Source organism: Thunnus thynnus, chromosome 14 (assembly GCF_963924715.1).
Source record: "Thunnus thynnus chromosome 14, fThuThy2.1, whole genome shotgun sequence".
Classification (NCBI taxonomy): Eukaryota; Metazoa; Chordata; class Actinopteri; order Scombriformes; family Scombridae; genus Thunnus; species Thunnus thynnus.
In genome coordinates this window covers 4,245,433-4,261,633 of record NC_089530.1, presented here as the reverse complement: position 1 = coordinate 4,261,633, position 16,201 = coordinate 4,245,433, and the positions used below count along the sequence as shown (strand labels likewise).

At 38.5% G+C, this 16,201-nt stretch overlaps 1 long non-coding RNA gene across 1 annotated transcript in view; it reads right to left on the bottom strand.

The window, feature by feature from the left end:
• LOC137196628 (uncharacterized) overlaps positions 1–16,201 on the bottom strand; it is a 155,350-nt gene that overhangs the window by 15,774 nt on the left and 123,375 nt on the right. The window contains exon 6 of the long non-coding RNA XR_010931274.1: positions 3,884–3,927. This is a non-coding gene — a long non-coding RNA (uncharacterized lncRNA). The remainder of the gene's footprint in view (positions 1–3,883; positions 3,928–16,201) is intronic.

Sequence of the window (16,201 nt, the reverse complement as noted above, 5' to 3'; positions counted from 1 at the left end):
GCAGAATGGACATCATGTCACAACTCCTAATGAGAATGGCGGACCTGTTGATTGTGTTTCTTGTCGCTCTGTATTGTATGACAAAGGACACAGAGAACTCTGTTTTTTTACACTCCAAGTCTATTTCTGTCATGTGTAGTGAAGTGTAATGTGCATAGATAGATAGATAGATAGATAGATAGATAGGGTCTTCTACCATGGAGCCCATTTTCATTCGGACAGTAAAGGATGGTGTGGGTTGAAACTATTGTACCTTGAACTTGAAGATCAGCTTGGATCTGTATTGAAGTTTTCCTCGATCCTTTCTTGACCATTCAAGCAACCTTTCTGTTCAATCTCAGGCCAATTTTCCTCTTGCGACCAAGTTCAGAGATGTTGGCTACAGTTCCATGGGCCTTAAACTTCTTAATAATATTGGCAGCAGTGGTCACAGGAACATCAAGCTCTTTGGAGATGGTCTTGTAACCTTTACGTTGACCATGCTTGGCTATTACTTTTTTTCTAATGTCGTCAGACCACTCTCTAGTTTTCCATGTTCAGTGTGATGCACAGAGTGGCACAAAACAGCAGAGTAAGTAAAGTAAATCTCCTTTTAAACTGGCTGCATGAGTGATTATAAGATTGAAAACACCTGTGATACTAATTAAAACACAATAGTCTGCTTAAAGTATCACTACAAATCAATTATTTCATCCAACTTCTAAAGGGTACAAATAATTTTGTCCAGGCTATTTTACAATGTCTTTGTAGAATAAACATGAATTCAATTTCAAAAAAGAAAAAAACAAAAAATTATTAATAAATATAGTTAAGTACTTTTGTGTATGTGCTGACCTCTTTTGATTTATCATTGTTGATTTTCATCATTCTACATTCTTATTAAGCTGCGTGCAATAACTGTAAAGTAAGCTGTGGTCTAATTTTTTTCTTCAAACAGATTGTTAGGGGTTCAAATCCTTTGAAAGCCAGTATTGATCTTTGTATAGCTGGAGGTTTCCATATGAGTGCATTGTTTTCAGACACTCTGTTCTGCATCTTGTCAACACACTGTACAGGAACCGAATGTGTTCCCAGTGCAGATCCATCCAATTATTCACCATCACTCAATTACACACCTGAGGGCTCACTGTGCTTCCCAAAATGCATTTCCAATTAAACCCAACTTACATACAGACATACTTTTTACCCAACTTTTGACACACTTTTCTACACCCCTAAATAACCTCTGCAGCATGAAATGCATTTGTTTTTACAGTACAGCTCTCTATTCAACCCCACTGCCCCCCCTCTCTGGTGGTGGTGGAAGGTTTCCATATGTGAGCCGTTGTGGCCTGGCGGATGCATACTGTCAGGCAGGCGTGTCGTGCCCAGCATGGAGCCTGGCTGGGCAAGATGGAAGGTGGGCCAGTCAGCCACGCCACACGGCTGGAGGCCATATTAACCCTTGTGTGTCAGAGTGTATGAGTGGTTGCTGCTCTGGTGTTTCTACACCTATGTTAGCTGTCTAAACACTCCCTTCCTTCCTCCAGCACACACACATTAGACCCCCTGTGGTGCTGCAGAGTGTAGATATTCATTCTGCCAGTAAGAGGGAACAACAAAGGCCAAGGGAATCAGTAAAGGCTGGGAACAGACAGTGGACCGGCATGAATACAGAGACCATTTAAATACACTCTGTATAGTTTGCATGTAAAGTGCTTCTCCCATCCTTTCCAGAGTAAGACCATGTAAATATGTTTCACGGTGCTGCTTGGAGTGTTTTACTGCCTTTTATATATCTTTTATTACTGAGCATTGGGACTATTGTTTAAAATGCACATTTGCTGAAATCTTGAATGCACTCTCACTATAAGAATAAACAAAGAGATGGAAAGAGCAAGACATACATGGAATAGGGAGAAAGTGAAAAAACATAGTAAGATATTGCTGAGCTCACTATTTGGGAAGGTGCAGACCCTCCAGTTTCCTCCTTGCCTGTTGTGATGCAGGCTAATGGTGAATGATAAATCACTGTGGGTATGAATGCACTCATACAACAGGCAATGTAAAAACAGAGACTTTACAGTGAGAGCAAAATCAGAGCTGGTAAAATGTTCAGCTTCCACTGGCAAATGCATGATGGGAAAACTAGTTATGGAGAGTCAGAAGGTCTTTCTCAATCTCGGTACTCGTGATATTGTAGACTTCCGTCACAGCCTGAGAATTGTCACAATTCAAAGTCAGTATTTAGCCAAGAATAGACCAAATGTCCAAGAGTGTTCTCCTCTGTCCATTTTATAAGGGAAATATTGGAAGCTGGCCTCTATGAATCTTGGGTGCACACGTATCCCAGCATGCAACACTGGCAGTGGATGATCAAACGTAGAGCTACACATTACAGTTTTCATACTACAACTGTTATTTTGTTTGAATTTTTTTAAGTGAGAAAAATTAAGTGGTCAATTTATCAAATAATACCTACAGTTTCCAGAACTGAACTGTAACTAGTGGGGCTACCAACTACCTTGGACTCACCAGGTCCCGAGATGACTGGCCAGTTAATAGTCCATGGTTATCCCTGGACAGTCTTATCTTAGAAACATTTCCCAGTGGCACTGATGTCGCAGGTCTTGCCACAATTACATAAAAAAAATGTTAAATATATCGGACGAATCCTGCTCGCTAGAACAGGAAGTCAACTCTCATTCTATGGGGGAAACTGATTATCATCACTCCACACTAACTGCTGGCTGAGCTCAAGTTTCAGTTCAAGGTTCAATTTATTTAATTCATTACAGTACTCCAATCATAATCAACCAATACTAATTACCAAAACATAAATAAGTTTTCTTGTGGGGAGTAACAAGATCAGAGCCTACATATCAAATATCAACACTGTGCATATTCTACATTCACATAACAATCCAATCCACATGAGCTGACTGAACTATAAATTAGAATGAACAGTGAGTATAGTGTGTGATATTAGATTTTGTTTTATTGTGAATATAGATTGTAATGAGGATGACTGGTGTACAGTTGCGTTGAAGTGTAATGGTGTGTACTGCAAACTTCATATTTGTGAATTTGGACTCCAGAGGTCAACATTACACACTGCTAAACCATCTGTGGAAAGTGTTTTTTTTTAGTTTTTTTAAATTCTGTTTTTATTGCAAAGCATCTTTCAACTCTTTGGAATAGTGCAAATAAATAACTTAAGTTATTATTATGTCATTCACATCATATTAGAAGGTAAATAGATAAGATACATAAAATTAGCTATAATGAACTACAGCAGATATCACTTGCTTTTTATTATGTAAAGTTTCAGGGTATTAAAGCGATAATAGCTGATGATTTTAATTTTAATTTCCCTCTCTTGTCAGCATTAGCCATGTTTGCTTCGTGTGTCACACATTTCATTAACATAACACCAAGTTTAAGACATTATAGCCTACAAAAAAAAAAAAAATCCATGTCTTGCTGGTAATTACCACTAGCAGAGTGACGTGAATGGTTTCTCCCAGATGACAGCTTGTATTTACAGGAAATTTGATATGTGAGCGATGCATCACTGTTGGTAGAACTGTCTATGCACTGTTTATTAGATGAACCCTCCACTCCTAATCAATGCATACATGTAGGCTCTGGTGGTTGAATAAATAGGGTGAAACCCACCTTCAGCTATTTTAACATCAAATCCCACTTTCATTAAGGTTATAATAAATCTGGATTTCCTTTCACTGCACATGCTATTTCCAGAATTTGCACAAGTTACTAGTAAATGATATAATGCTATTAACCCAACTTTATCCTTTACCTTCTTCATTTTCACACGGCATCACACACCAGAAAAGTATCAGGAAAAAAAAAGCAAACTTCTGTGTTAACTTTAAGAACTGACCTTTCCTTCACACCCAGTGCAGGGCAGATCTGTCAAGATGGCATCTGAAAAGAAAGAGAGAGAGAGAGATAGATCAGAAAATGATGTTAATGCCACATGGAGGATTTGGAGCGGTGACTCATGAGTGCCTCCCCAACGACAATATCAACCAGCTGTTGCCATGGTGCCGACCTTTACCATTGCCCAGGGTGACCAGCACTTTAGCGTCAATGTAAACTTGACCCCTGACATTTGCACGGCTTGGTGCCACTGCAGGCTCTGTAGGGGTAGTGAAGGGGGAGGGGAAGAGGGGCAGCAATCAAGAGCAATGGATGTGACATGGGGTGAGTCTGCGTGTGTGTGTGTGTGTGGAAGGGGTTTAGGGCTTCTTATGACAAGACGACTATGGTAGTGATTCCTGACAGTACCAATATTGAAACTGTGTTGATGCTAATGATTATGATGATGATTATGCCAATCATGTAGATACACATAACGCACACAAACCCAATTATTGACAACATTAGTTGTGATGAAGAATAATGTATATTTTTTTATGTAAATGATAATGACTGAAATTATGATGATAATTGTTATGAAGCCTGTAAGGATGGCAGTTGATTAGATTATTCAAATTACATCAGGGATTATAATGATGATGAGGAAAAGTATGAGGATAGAGAAGATTTTTGTGATTCTGATGATGAGAATGAAGATGAGAATTTGGATGCTTTCAGTGAATCAGGTGGTGGTGATGATGATGATGATGATGATGATGATGATGATGATGATGATGAGAATCTGGATGCTTTCAACAGTTCTATTGATTATGATGATTATTGATTATTATTATGAAGGTAATGTTTCCAGTGATGTTATGATCATAATAATAACAATGCTGACACTAATGATGAGGATGAAAATTGTAAGTGATAATGATGATTCTGATTATTTAAATGACTGAGATAAATTATGATTTATAATTATTGAGATAGATGAGATGATAATGAGAGATGCTGTTATGATGATGATGATGGTGATGATGATAAACGTAACAAAATCAAGGTTGAGAGTATATGGCAGAAAATGGCAATGCTTATGATAGACAGTGAAAAATAGAGGGGACAAACATGTCATGAACCCTTCTCTAATGAAGAGGAGAGAGAGTAGAGAACACGGAGAGATAAAGCTGCTGTACAAGCAAGGAAAGAGCGAGGGAGCAGAGTCCGAGAGGACATAGAATGAAAGAAAGTGAGGTATAGAGACAGTCAGAAAGAGAGAAAATAGAAGCGATAGCACACCCAGAGACGGAGATAAAAGCTGTATTACATGAAATTAATGGTGGTCTTCACAAGAAGTACATGAATCACAGTCTTTCCCTACAGTGAGAGAGAGAGAGAGAGAGAGAGAGAGAGAGAGAGAGAGAGAGAGCACGACAGACAGACAAAGGAGAACAGAGCTGCCGGCTCACTAACTACAACTTCAAAGGTCTCTCCATTTAACCAAACTGCATAACACATCTGACAAAGTGACAGAAGAAGAGGAGAAGCAGGAGGGACAGAGAAACGGAGGGTGAGAGAAGTCATAGCGTTGCACAGAAGGGGAGAATAAGCAGGCGAGGAAGATCTGCTCACAATGCAGTTTATAACTGTAAAATAATTTAAGCTACCATATTTATTGTATTAAAATTGAACTGTAGTGATTTGTGGGTTTGCTTGAATACACAAGGTGCTTTTACAACACACAAAGTCAGTCAGTCATGTGGGATTAAATACAGTAGACGTGTGTTCTTTTGTGTCATTTTTAGGTAGCTTACTAGCTCACAAGCTATTGATGAAGTTTCAGTCAAAAACTGTTTCATTCTCTGAACGATACTTCTACTAAATGATCTAACTCCTGTCAACATCTTGATGTTTGTCGATGCTAGCTCACAAACTTGCCAAATACTTTACATCTTAGCTTTTTGTTTTGAGCTTTGAACTGCTTTTGTTTTTTGCAATTTGATAGTTGGTCTTCCTAACTAAAATTAACTTATAAAAGCTCTTTCAATTTCTGTACATGAATAAAATGATGCATGAATAGAATGGATCACTAAAGAGTTAACAGAAGCGGTTGTATTATTACCAAAACCTTTGTTGGTGTTGTTAAGTCTGACTTCACCTCCATCCGTCCTGCTGTTCCACTAGCTTCTGTAACTCAGTGTCTTTCATTGAGCATTTCTTTCATCGGTTTACCAGAGTAAAACATGTTCCAGGGATTTTTGCTATATTCAAAAAGAAATGGCTCTTACAGCACCTGCAATTAGAAATTATTGTGATTTTTTGTGAAAAACATAAAGCTCCTGTGAAAATGTAGCAGAATGGTGGCAAGTAAACTTTTTAGCTGTAATCTCTGCTATGTAAAAATGTCTAACCTCCTGGTATGGCTATTATTACAGTCACTTCTGAACCAAGCAGCAACTACCATGGCTTGATGCCTATGTGGAAGTACCTTAAAGTACAATGCCACCTACGGCTATTAGATGCTCCAAATGACTCCAATTCAAAAAGTGTCAACTTCTCCCTACATATACTAAGTCAGTAATTTTTTTAAACAAGCCATTATTGTCTCAATCGCTAAATTCAGGCCCTCTAATAAGTGTGCTGGTGGTCATTTTGGAAATTATTGATCCATTAAGATTTGAAGATTGATAGTCGCTTTGATGTCTGCCATGTGGGCATTGATTGACAACTGTGATTGACAGTCACTGAGTTTATGTTACTTGATTATGATACCTGCCCTGTTTGCATAATTTAGCTAAAGTATCTTACGTTAGCTCAAGGGTGCAGCACTCTGTGTTCCCAGTAAGCTAGCATTAGCTTGGGTCTGAGGTGTTTCCAAGGAGTGAAAGGCAACACCCTGCACTCCTTATTCGGAAGCTCCTGGCTCAAAACAAAAGAGATGGCGCCGACCATGAACTGCAACTTCGGATTTCAAACTGGCTCCGATACAAAATGACTGGTGACGTCAGACCTTGCTACGGCTGTCTTTATATAGAGTCTATGGTCTGAACTAACCACGGTCACTAGACTCACCCATGAACCAATGAGCTGCACAACCTGTGTGCTGGTTCCAAGGTTATGTGTTCCACAGCTGGATTTTTAGCATTGTTACAAATGTCAATGTGATTTTGAATTACATTCCCTTTTTTCTGGAACATAATCCAGAAGTTCCAGTTTGACTTTGGCTACAGGAACATTTTTCTTACAACATCATCATCATCAGTGACCAGAACTGAATGACATCATATATTGTATACACACACATGCACAGACACACTCACAAAATTAATGTCTGCTGCTTAAGGGGACTCCCACTTGAGGCATAAACATTATATTTATGTACATACAGTACAGTGGAAGCATACATAGCTGCATATGCACTTCCACACAACTCCAAATCCCCCCACACTGCTGTGCCGGGTCATAAAGACATGAGTGTTTTTCTTTTTTTCTTCTCTATACTCTCCCTTGTTCTCTCGACTCTGTTCAGGCCTGTTCTTCTGTGAATAAATCTCTGTAATTTGAAAGTGACAAGGAGGAGATTTATGAAAGTATAAGTGCCCGTTTCTGGTGGAATTTATAGTGCAGAGCAAGGGATATGCAGATGAGAGCACAAAGGGTGTTGCAGGTACAGGCAGAAGTGTTTGCGTGTGTGTGTGTGTGTGTGGTATGACAAAGGGGCATACAACACTTCTTAATCTTTCATGTATTATTATACATGGCCTAGAAGTGGCCTCACAGCAGCAGTCTAGAGGTTAGAGTAGAGGGCTTGTGTGATCTGCTTCAAAACTCACGTGCAGTCCAAGACAATCAGGATGCAATAAATGAATGATGAATGGTATCTGTTTCCTCCCCACCCACCAATGATCACAAAGCAAACAAACAAAATACACCACAAAATGTTGCTCTATTTTTAATCAAACAGAACTGTCTTCATATTACTGAAACCTGTAAGACGTGTGCCATGTTTAATTCTGTCAATGCATGCAGGCACACCTGAGCTTGGACGTCTGTTTCTAGGTCTTTGCATGTCCACATTTTCATATATTTCCATCGTGCATTTCCCTGCACCAGAATGACAGGAAAGTTACTTTAAATTTGGCAATTTAGCCTTCACAATAAATGTGTGTGTATTGTTTTAAACTAATTCACTTTTACACCCATATCCATTACATTAGTGCTAAAATTAATATTTGAAAATTGTGATGAAAAAAGAATTTTCCCACCAGTGTGACAACCACACTGTGCAACAGTTTGATCAGAAAAACTTTACTTCATTGATTTTGAAATATTAATTAGATTACTATTACAGTAAAGAAACAATTAGCAAGCATGGCTACAGCTCCAGCAGAAAATGAAGCAGGTGTTTCATTTAAAACCCAGTTTGTCAAGAATGATGTTTATACTACTAAATGTTTTGCTTTTGGAATAAACGTAATTGCTGCATGGATTGTGTCTTCACTGCTTTTTCCAGTCTATGAATCCACCAGGACTCGACACCAGAGACCAGGATTCTTCTGGTGTGTATCTTGCTATTTTATTCTTGCCATTTGAAATCTTGCATGAACCCTTTTATCTTGTTTGCTTTAATAGCACGAACAGAGCAATCCACAGCTTCCCACTTGTAAATTGCCCTGGCTTGCATGTTGCCTCAAATGATCCCTACGCAGTTAGCCATAATGGTCATTCCAGGTGGCTACTTTCTGTGTTTACTTTTGGATGTACTCAGAAACAAGAGACAGCCATTAATGTAAAAATCATGTTTTTGGAAAGCTCTAGGAAGCTTGTACAGTTCACCCTGATATACGTGGTTCTGCATGATACCTTATTCCCCTCAGTCTCAACAATGGTGGTGGTGAGTGCAAAGTTAGCATGATATATAGATAACCCACCAGGGATTTTGCGCCCCATGAAAAGATATCACATTTGACCCCTCCACCCCACCACCACAGGCCATTCCAACCCTGTGCAATTGCTGTAACACCTCCATAACCCAGTCGACCCATTCAAAGCTTTAGATAACTCTGCCTTTGCAGGATTGCAACTCTCTTGTAGTGCAATACTTACTGTATGATATTTACTGACAGTGAGCTGTGAAAATATAACACAAGGCCATCTTTAATAGTGTAAATATAATTTAATGGTGAAATTCCTGAATGGAAAATTCTTTTAATATTAATGAATAACTTAAAATAAACACAGACATACCTTGGCCATATGACTTGAAGGTATTATATTAACATTGGCTGTCACTTTAATACAGACTTAGTCACCCAATGCTTCAAACTGTCCAGCATCCAATACAGACTAATTCTCCAATTCTTATCAATGAAAAGGATTTTAAAAAATTTCTTTTTTCATAATAATAAAAAAAGAAATTCCCACAGACCCCATGCAATTATGCCAACTGACTTGTCATTCAACACAATGCTGCTCACTTCTTCCCTCAGTTGACGTAGGGCTGGTTCATTGGTAGGGATAATGGCGATGGAGGAACAGGGCTGCTGAGCCTGAAGCTGCAACTGTTGGGCCTGGCACCAGGCAGGGCAGGGACAACTGATTTAGTATGAATAACTTGCTAAAAGTAGAGTGAAATGTAAACAATCACAATTTTCTGTGAAGATATTAAGTAACTAATGTTTTTCTTTTTGTTTTTGGAAGATTGATTTTTCTTTAGGAAGCTGAGATATGATGCTCCACCAGCACTCCTCACTCACAATTCACTGCTAGCAAGTACCATTCACATCTGATTTGGGGGCAGGACCATACCATTTCATGTAAATAGAGGGGGTGGCCAATACAGAGGCTCTGGAAGTTTACTTTTTGCCAAAATCAAGAATAAAATATTCTATTAATAATGATAGGTAAATAATTTAATATTGAAAAAAAACTGGCACCCATTGGCACCCATGCACATAGAGTTACACATATAGCCACATTTATGGAAAATTGAAATGTACTGGAATTTTCCTTTACAGTGTTGTCTTGGGTTTACTTCTACTTTTTCAATCTTTAACCAAAAATATTGTTCACTAAAGTCTGTAGTATAAAAACATATTTTTTAGAAGATAGGGTTGGGTAACCAAAAGGCAGGGTGAACATTGTAGTCTATAATCCAAAATCTCTGTTCACCAGGACTTAAGCTTAAAAGCCACTCTCTTATATCACAGCTTTGTTTAAAATATAGTGCACATATATACTGTTTATAGTAAGAGGAATAGTTCCAGGGTTAACATGAAAAATAATAATTAAGTAAATGTAAATTTCATAATTGAAGGCATTGCTGGCTTCAAAAGCCCAGAGTGTAGTTGTCCATTAAAATTAGAAAAATGACTGAACAGGAAAAAGGGCCAATTCTCCGAATGTGTCATAGCAACATGCTTTATTAGTGCATGAGCCATTAAAATTAACCTTTTCCCCTCAAAGAAAAATGTTGCCGATTCCATTGAACTCAAGACTGATTTATGATCCATGCTTTATCTTTCCTCGCTATAGTCAAATTTATATCATCACGGGTTTGACCAATGATCATACATCAACAAATCTGTTCTGAATATTTCCCCAGAAGGCGTCCAGACAGCATCTCTCTGTTTTCCAAAGTCTATTCTGTGAGTGACTGGGCATTTAAAGGCTGTGGACCTAGGGCGATGTTGGGTTCATGCTGGGCATTCAGAGGCCTTGTGACTCTCACTGACCCAAACACATGACTAGTTTGTTGCTGCACTTATAGTTCATAGATAGTTGAGACCTAATTGTCAATGATTAGGTTATGAAACTTGATGGGGAGGAATTTTAGAATGACCTTGAAATAATATTGGGCAAATAAAAAGACATTTTTTCAGGCACCAGCCAAAGTTAAATAGGAAATTGGAAATATTTGTACTGTCCTGAAGCACAAAATAGCCATTATTTATTCACTGGTATTGATAGGGTTGTTGACCAATGCCAATGACTTAGATAACTTGGCTTGTTGCTGTGATTCCTGCCTTGAAATATTTACTTCCTGCCATTTTGGATCAAGAGCTTAACCAAGTGCAATATTATGACACTTATCTTTTTTAAAATCTGCTACAATGTTTTTATATAAAGGCCTATGTATCTTTCAGCTCATTGTTTTGGTTTTAACGGTCCACAACTTTACTGTTTGGTTCAGCCCTGCTGTTTCCAGGTGCAGCAGGCTGATTTTTTTACAAAGACAAAGCTCTATAAGCCCACCGTACATTACCTGTCCAGGATCAAATGGAAGAAAAACAAAGTGAAAAGTGAAGTGATAAGGTTAAGGTAGTGGAGCATTTAGCAGCTAAAAAGCCAGATATTTCCTTCAAGTGTTGGTGGAGAGCAACGCAGAGCTAAAGGAGAGTGAATATAGGACATGCATTTACCAGGCAGCAAGAAACACCTCTCCAAATAAATGCCAATAAGAAACTGTTTGCCATATAAACTTAAAAGGTGACAATGTTCCAGTGACAAGCTTGTTTAAACTGCCACCAGATGGCCAAAAAAAAAAAAAAAAAATCAATTAATGCAGGTTTAAAAAAGAAAATGAACAAAAAAGTTCTAGCTCTGAATATGTAAGCCTTTATCTATTTGATCTTTTTCTTACAGCTAGCTTAGCTAGAAAAAATATACAATACAAATGTGGTCTTAATTGGGAAAAAGATTAAAATTATTACATTTACATAAAATGCAGGCTGTAAGCTAGCTAGCTTAGTTAGCTGTTAGCCTGTGTGGTGCTAGCATTGATTTGTGAGACCACAGCTCAACAGGACAAGACTGGTTGAGAACAAGGCCCCACAAAAGTCAACACTACTGCCTGTAAATTAAGCAAACCAACCTGTTACCACAGTGACTTACTTTTACTATCACCAAAAGTTAAAATAATATGCACAACTTGGAAGGATAAATTCACGTTTGACAAGCTGGATCCACAAATTTTAAAATTAATGAGTAAATTGTGAACCCAGATGTCTTTTGTGGCCGCAAGGCATGTTAGTGTTGATTTACAGAATACCACTTCATGAGCCAGGCATTACAGTAAATCATTTGACAATCTGCAAGATAAAATAAACTCAATTGTGTCGGCGGAGTATCACACACACACACACACACAGTACACAGAGCAGCACTGAGAGACGTCATATTAAGGGCTATCTTTAAACATAATAACCGTGCCTTTTATTTGAGTCATTAAACACACAAACTTCCAATGTCATTTAAAACTGGCTCTAATCACATTCATCTGTTTAAACAGAGGAACATAGAGACCAAGTGAGAGGGGATGAAAGACATGCAGAGTGAAATAGAGACTGTGGTGAGAGGCTAATGAAAGAGTTGGCAGTGTTTACTCAAGCTGTGGAAAGTAGGCACAAGCACAGAGAATCAATGATAGAAGGAGTGGAGAGGATGGACAGCAGCGAATAGCTGGTGTCTATAGAGTACCTGTCAGCATTGTCCCTCCACCCCTACCACTGTCCACATACCCCTCACATTTAGTCTAGTACTACACACAGTGAATCCTAAAATCACCACTAGGCAACCACTTGCTTTAGAATATCAGTGCAACAAGGATTGGGTTAACTAGTTCCTGCAGTTAGGATTGTAATTATGTGGTCAGAATTATGGGGCTAGAAAAGTTAAAATTTGGCATTGAAAATAAAATTTGGCACTGAAAACAAAACATGAACTGAAAAAGAAAGCATTGGCATTGAAACATTTGTATTGGAAAAAGTTGTATTGGCACTGAAAAGAAAGTTCCAGTGAAAAATAAAACAAAGGCATTAAAAAAATGATAATCTTACAATCTTATTTTATTTTGATTTTTTTTTTTTCAATGTCAATCTTCAGATTTTTTCTTCATGTCTGTCTTTTTTCAGTGACTGTTTTTTACAGTCTTTTTTTTTCAGTGTCACTGATCTTCAGTTTCAACTTTCTGTCAGTTTTGGAGTAGAGAGGATTGGCCTTGCTGGGCCTACATTACCCAGTATGCTTTGCAGTCCACTAAACCTATCCAAAGGCAATGGCATCATTTTGAGCCAGACTGTCGTAATTTTCACTTTAATACTGTTAATATCACTTTCTAGCAAGAAAATAACCATGTAGATTCCCAATATTCTGACTAAAAGTCACAATATCCTGACCTCTGCTGCTTTCTTTTTTTTTTAAATCTGTCCCTTGTGGGTCTCTCAACTTCATGAAATTGCGATCCTAAATGTACATTTTGCTGTATTTTTTTATTTGCCCTTTATTAAACCTGCCTGTTATTTCCATATACAGGCTTTTACTTTACAACAGTCTGTTTTTTGTCAGTTTACACCACAAACAATAATCTTAATAAATTGCCAGGTGCTGATGTAAAGGACAGTATTTTATGGTGTGCTCAAATTAAATTGCTCTTCTCATTGTGTAAGCTTTTAGGACTTCCTTATAAATGTAACTAATTTAAGCTTTGCTGTGCAATCTTTGTCTGCATCTGTGCATGTGAGTGTGTGCATCAGTTTGCATATGCATCCTGAGCAAGAATATTTTTGCACAAGAGCAGGAATACTTTTGCACAAGAGCAAGGATATTTTTGCACAAGAAAGTGAGCAGGAGCAGGTTGGGGCATATTGTAATTACTCGCTGCATTAAAATCGCTGTGTGTTATGGATCACAGGGGGAATGGTGATGTTTGAAACGGCCGACGGTCGTCTCCTTCAGCGGTCATTACTCCATGTGACAGCAAATATACACCGTGCAGCTCAGACAGAGGGCAAGCATGAAGGGGAATGATGTGTATGCTTGTATGGATACTGACCCAACAATTCAATACCCCTGATATACATCTGTTTGTATTGTAAAGACCTGGCAAACTAAAAGATCTTTGAAAATCTATGTAAATGTTGAATCACTATTGACTTTAAGCAATTACGGGTAGAGAACAGCAAAAAACACATGTACTGCATTTGCATGAATATTATCACTGTGACCCTAACCATGAAACAGGTATCTAATCTCATTTAGAGTAAAGACCAAATTCCAAATTAAATCTAAACTTAAGTTTTAATTAATCCTGCTGTAAACTAGCCCCCAGTGAAAGAGCGGCTCTCTCTGTTATTGCAGAGTCATTTGGTTCTAATAACGACACAATTAGAAGGCCACACACACAAAAACGGTGAAATACCTTGAATAGCAGCACTACTGGAGCCAAGGGAGCTGGCATATCGGTTGACTGGTGCCGAAAATAAGGATGTTTGTTTGCTTGTTTGTATCACTTTCTGTCCTTCTTTCTTCCATTTTCCCCCTTGCCAGCATTCCTCTTTGTCTAGCACTGGCCATTTGAGGAGAGATTTTCCCTGACCTTCTGCTGTGGAGAGTGATGACAAGGACAGCACAAGCTGACCTTGACATTCAGCATGCTAAATGGCTTCTTCCACAGCCAGTCAGCAAACACAGAGACAAGCAGGCAAGGAGACATTCACCACTGTAGCAGGGAGGAACACCAGAACTAGACGGTGGCTCTGTGTGTTTTATGTGTGTGTGTGTCAAGAGCAGGATGGACACTGACTGGGGGAAGAGAGCTACTATAAAGGAAAGGAGAGAAGACACTAGCAGGAGGTTTTAAGACTGCCATGGGGGAAGTTTTAATAGGATCTTTTAGTTTATTGGTATGCAGAGGTTATGCACACAGTCATTCCAGTTTTTGGTCGTTTTGTGTCCGCAGTGCAGTTCCAAGTTCCTATCAATACTGCGATAGCCACTTTAAGATAGAAATCTCCTCCCCAGTGCACTGTATTTGTTCTGCATGAGTTTTCCAGTGAAGTAATGAAGTTGTTCAGTATAATCTATACTACTATTGTACTGAGAAGTACATAACTATACTCTGCAGACTACAAGACTTATAAAATATGCTTACAATAAGACATGTCTTGTTCTGTAATCTGAACTAGACTTTACAGTATTTGTTGGTAAAAGCCACAGTGATAAACAGTATTTCACTTAAGAGTAAGTGTTGTGAAAAACTTGAATATATAAGTGGGAAAGAGGCAACACTGTTACAGGGCAAGTAGAAAAAAGACAAACATCAAACTCAGAAGAAATGTATACGCAAATGCACTTTGTTGCCTCTTCCTGCACAACAGTGTGTGTCGCTGGGAAGTAAGTTGGTTATTTTGATGTTTGAGTTACAGTTTTGGGGTGCAACAGCAAGAAACAGAACCAATTACTCTTTTATCTTTGAAAATGATAAGGCAGCACTCTACAAACAAGTCTATGACTGGTGCTATAGGTGATGGAAATTTAGTAGAACATTAAAGGTGCCACGCTGAGTTTTCTTGTAGACTAATATAAGTAATGTGTGTAACATGAATCAGGGTATTTTTAAAGAGCATATTCAAAATCAGCAGGACAATGTCAAAAAGTGTACCTCTGAACAGAGTCATGCATACTGAAGGTCCAGTTTTGGAACCCCTTACCCACCTGGCTCTTGAAGAGCCCAGTACTGGAATGGACCAGTCATACACCTCTTACCTCTAGATCAATTCCAGACCTGCTCTGACCTGTTAATGTAAGAACTGCAGCCCAATCCATTCACTTTAAATCACTTCACAAACAAGCAACAACCAAAAATATCCAGAACTCTGCTGAATGCAGGGCACACTGCTAAAATTAAACAGGCAATAACCAAAATGTAAAAATCAGAGGGTGTACGGTAATTGTAGAGCATCCATCCACACATTATCTATACCTGCTTATCTTTTGCAGAGTTGTGGGAGGAGCCATTCCCAGCATGCATTTGGGGAGAAGCAGGGATACCCTGGACAGATCTCTACAAATTATGATTTTATTGTATTCTTCTTCTTCTTATTTCAGCAGCCTGTCTGTACACATTAATTAAAAATGAGTATTTCTTTTTTTGCCCATTATACAGATGTTTTGTCCTGCTCTGGTGCAAGATGCTGTCTCTGAAGACTGTTAGTGGACAGGTGCATGTCAAGCAACCACAATGACAAAGGACACAACCACAATAGACCTCAGGAAAGATTTGTAGTTAACATGTTGGTATGTGATCAGACAGTTGACCTTACATAGTATCTAATTATGAAGTATTTCCAAAAGGCATTCTTTTTTCACCGTTTTAAATTAAACACAAGTTTATTTCTACTACAGCTGGCTCCTCACTTAACCCAGCTAGTGCCTCACTTTTATTGTGCTGAAGATGTTCCAGGAGGAACCATAACACAAGTTGCCTCTCAAACAACAAAGTGTGGCGTTGTTGGTGGCTCACTGTCCCTTGTCCCTAATGAGAAAAGACGGTGTGGGG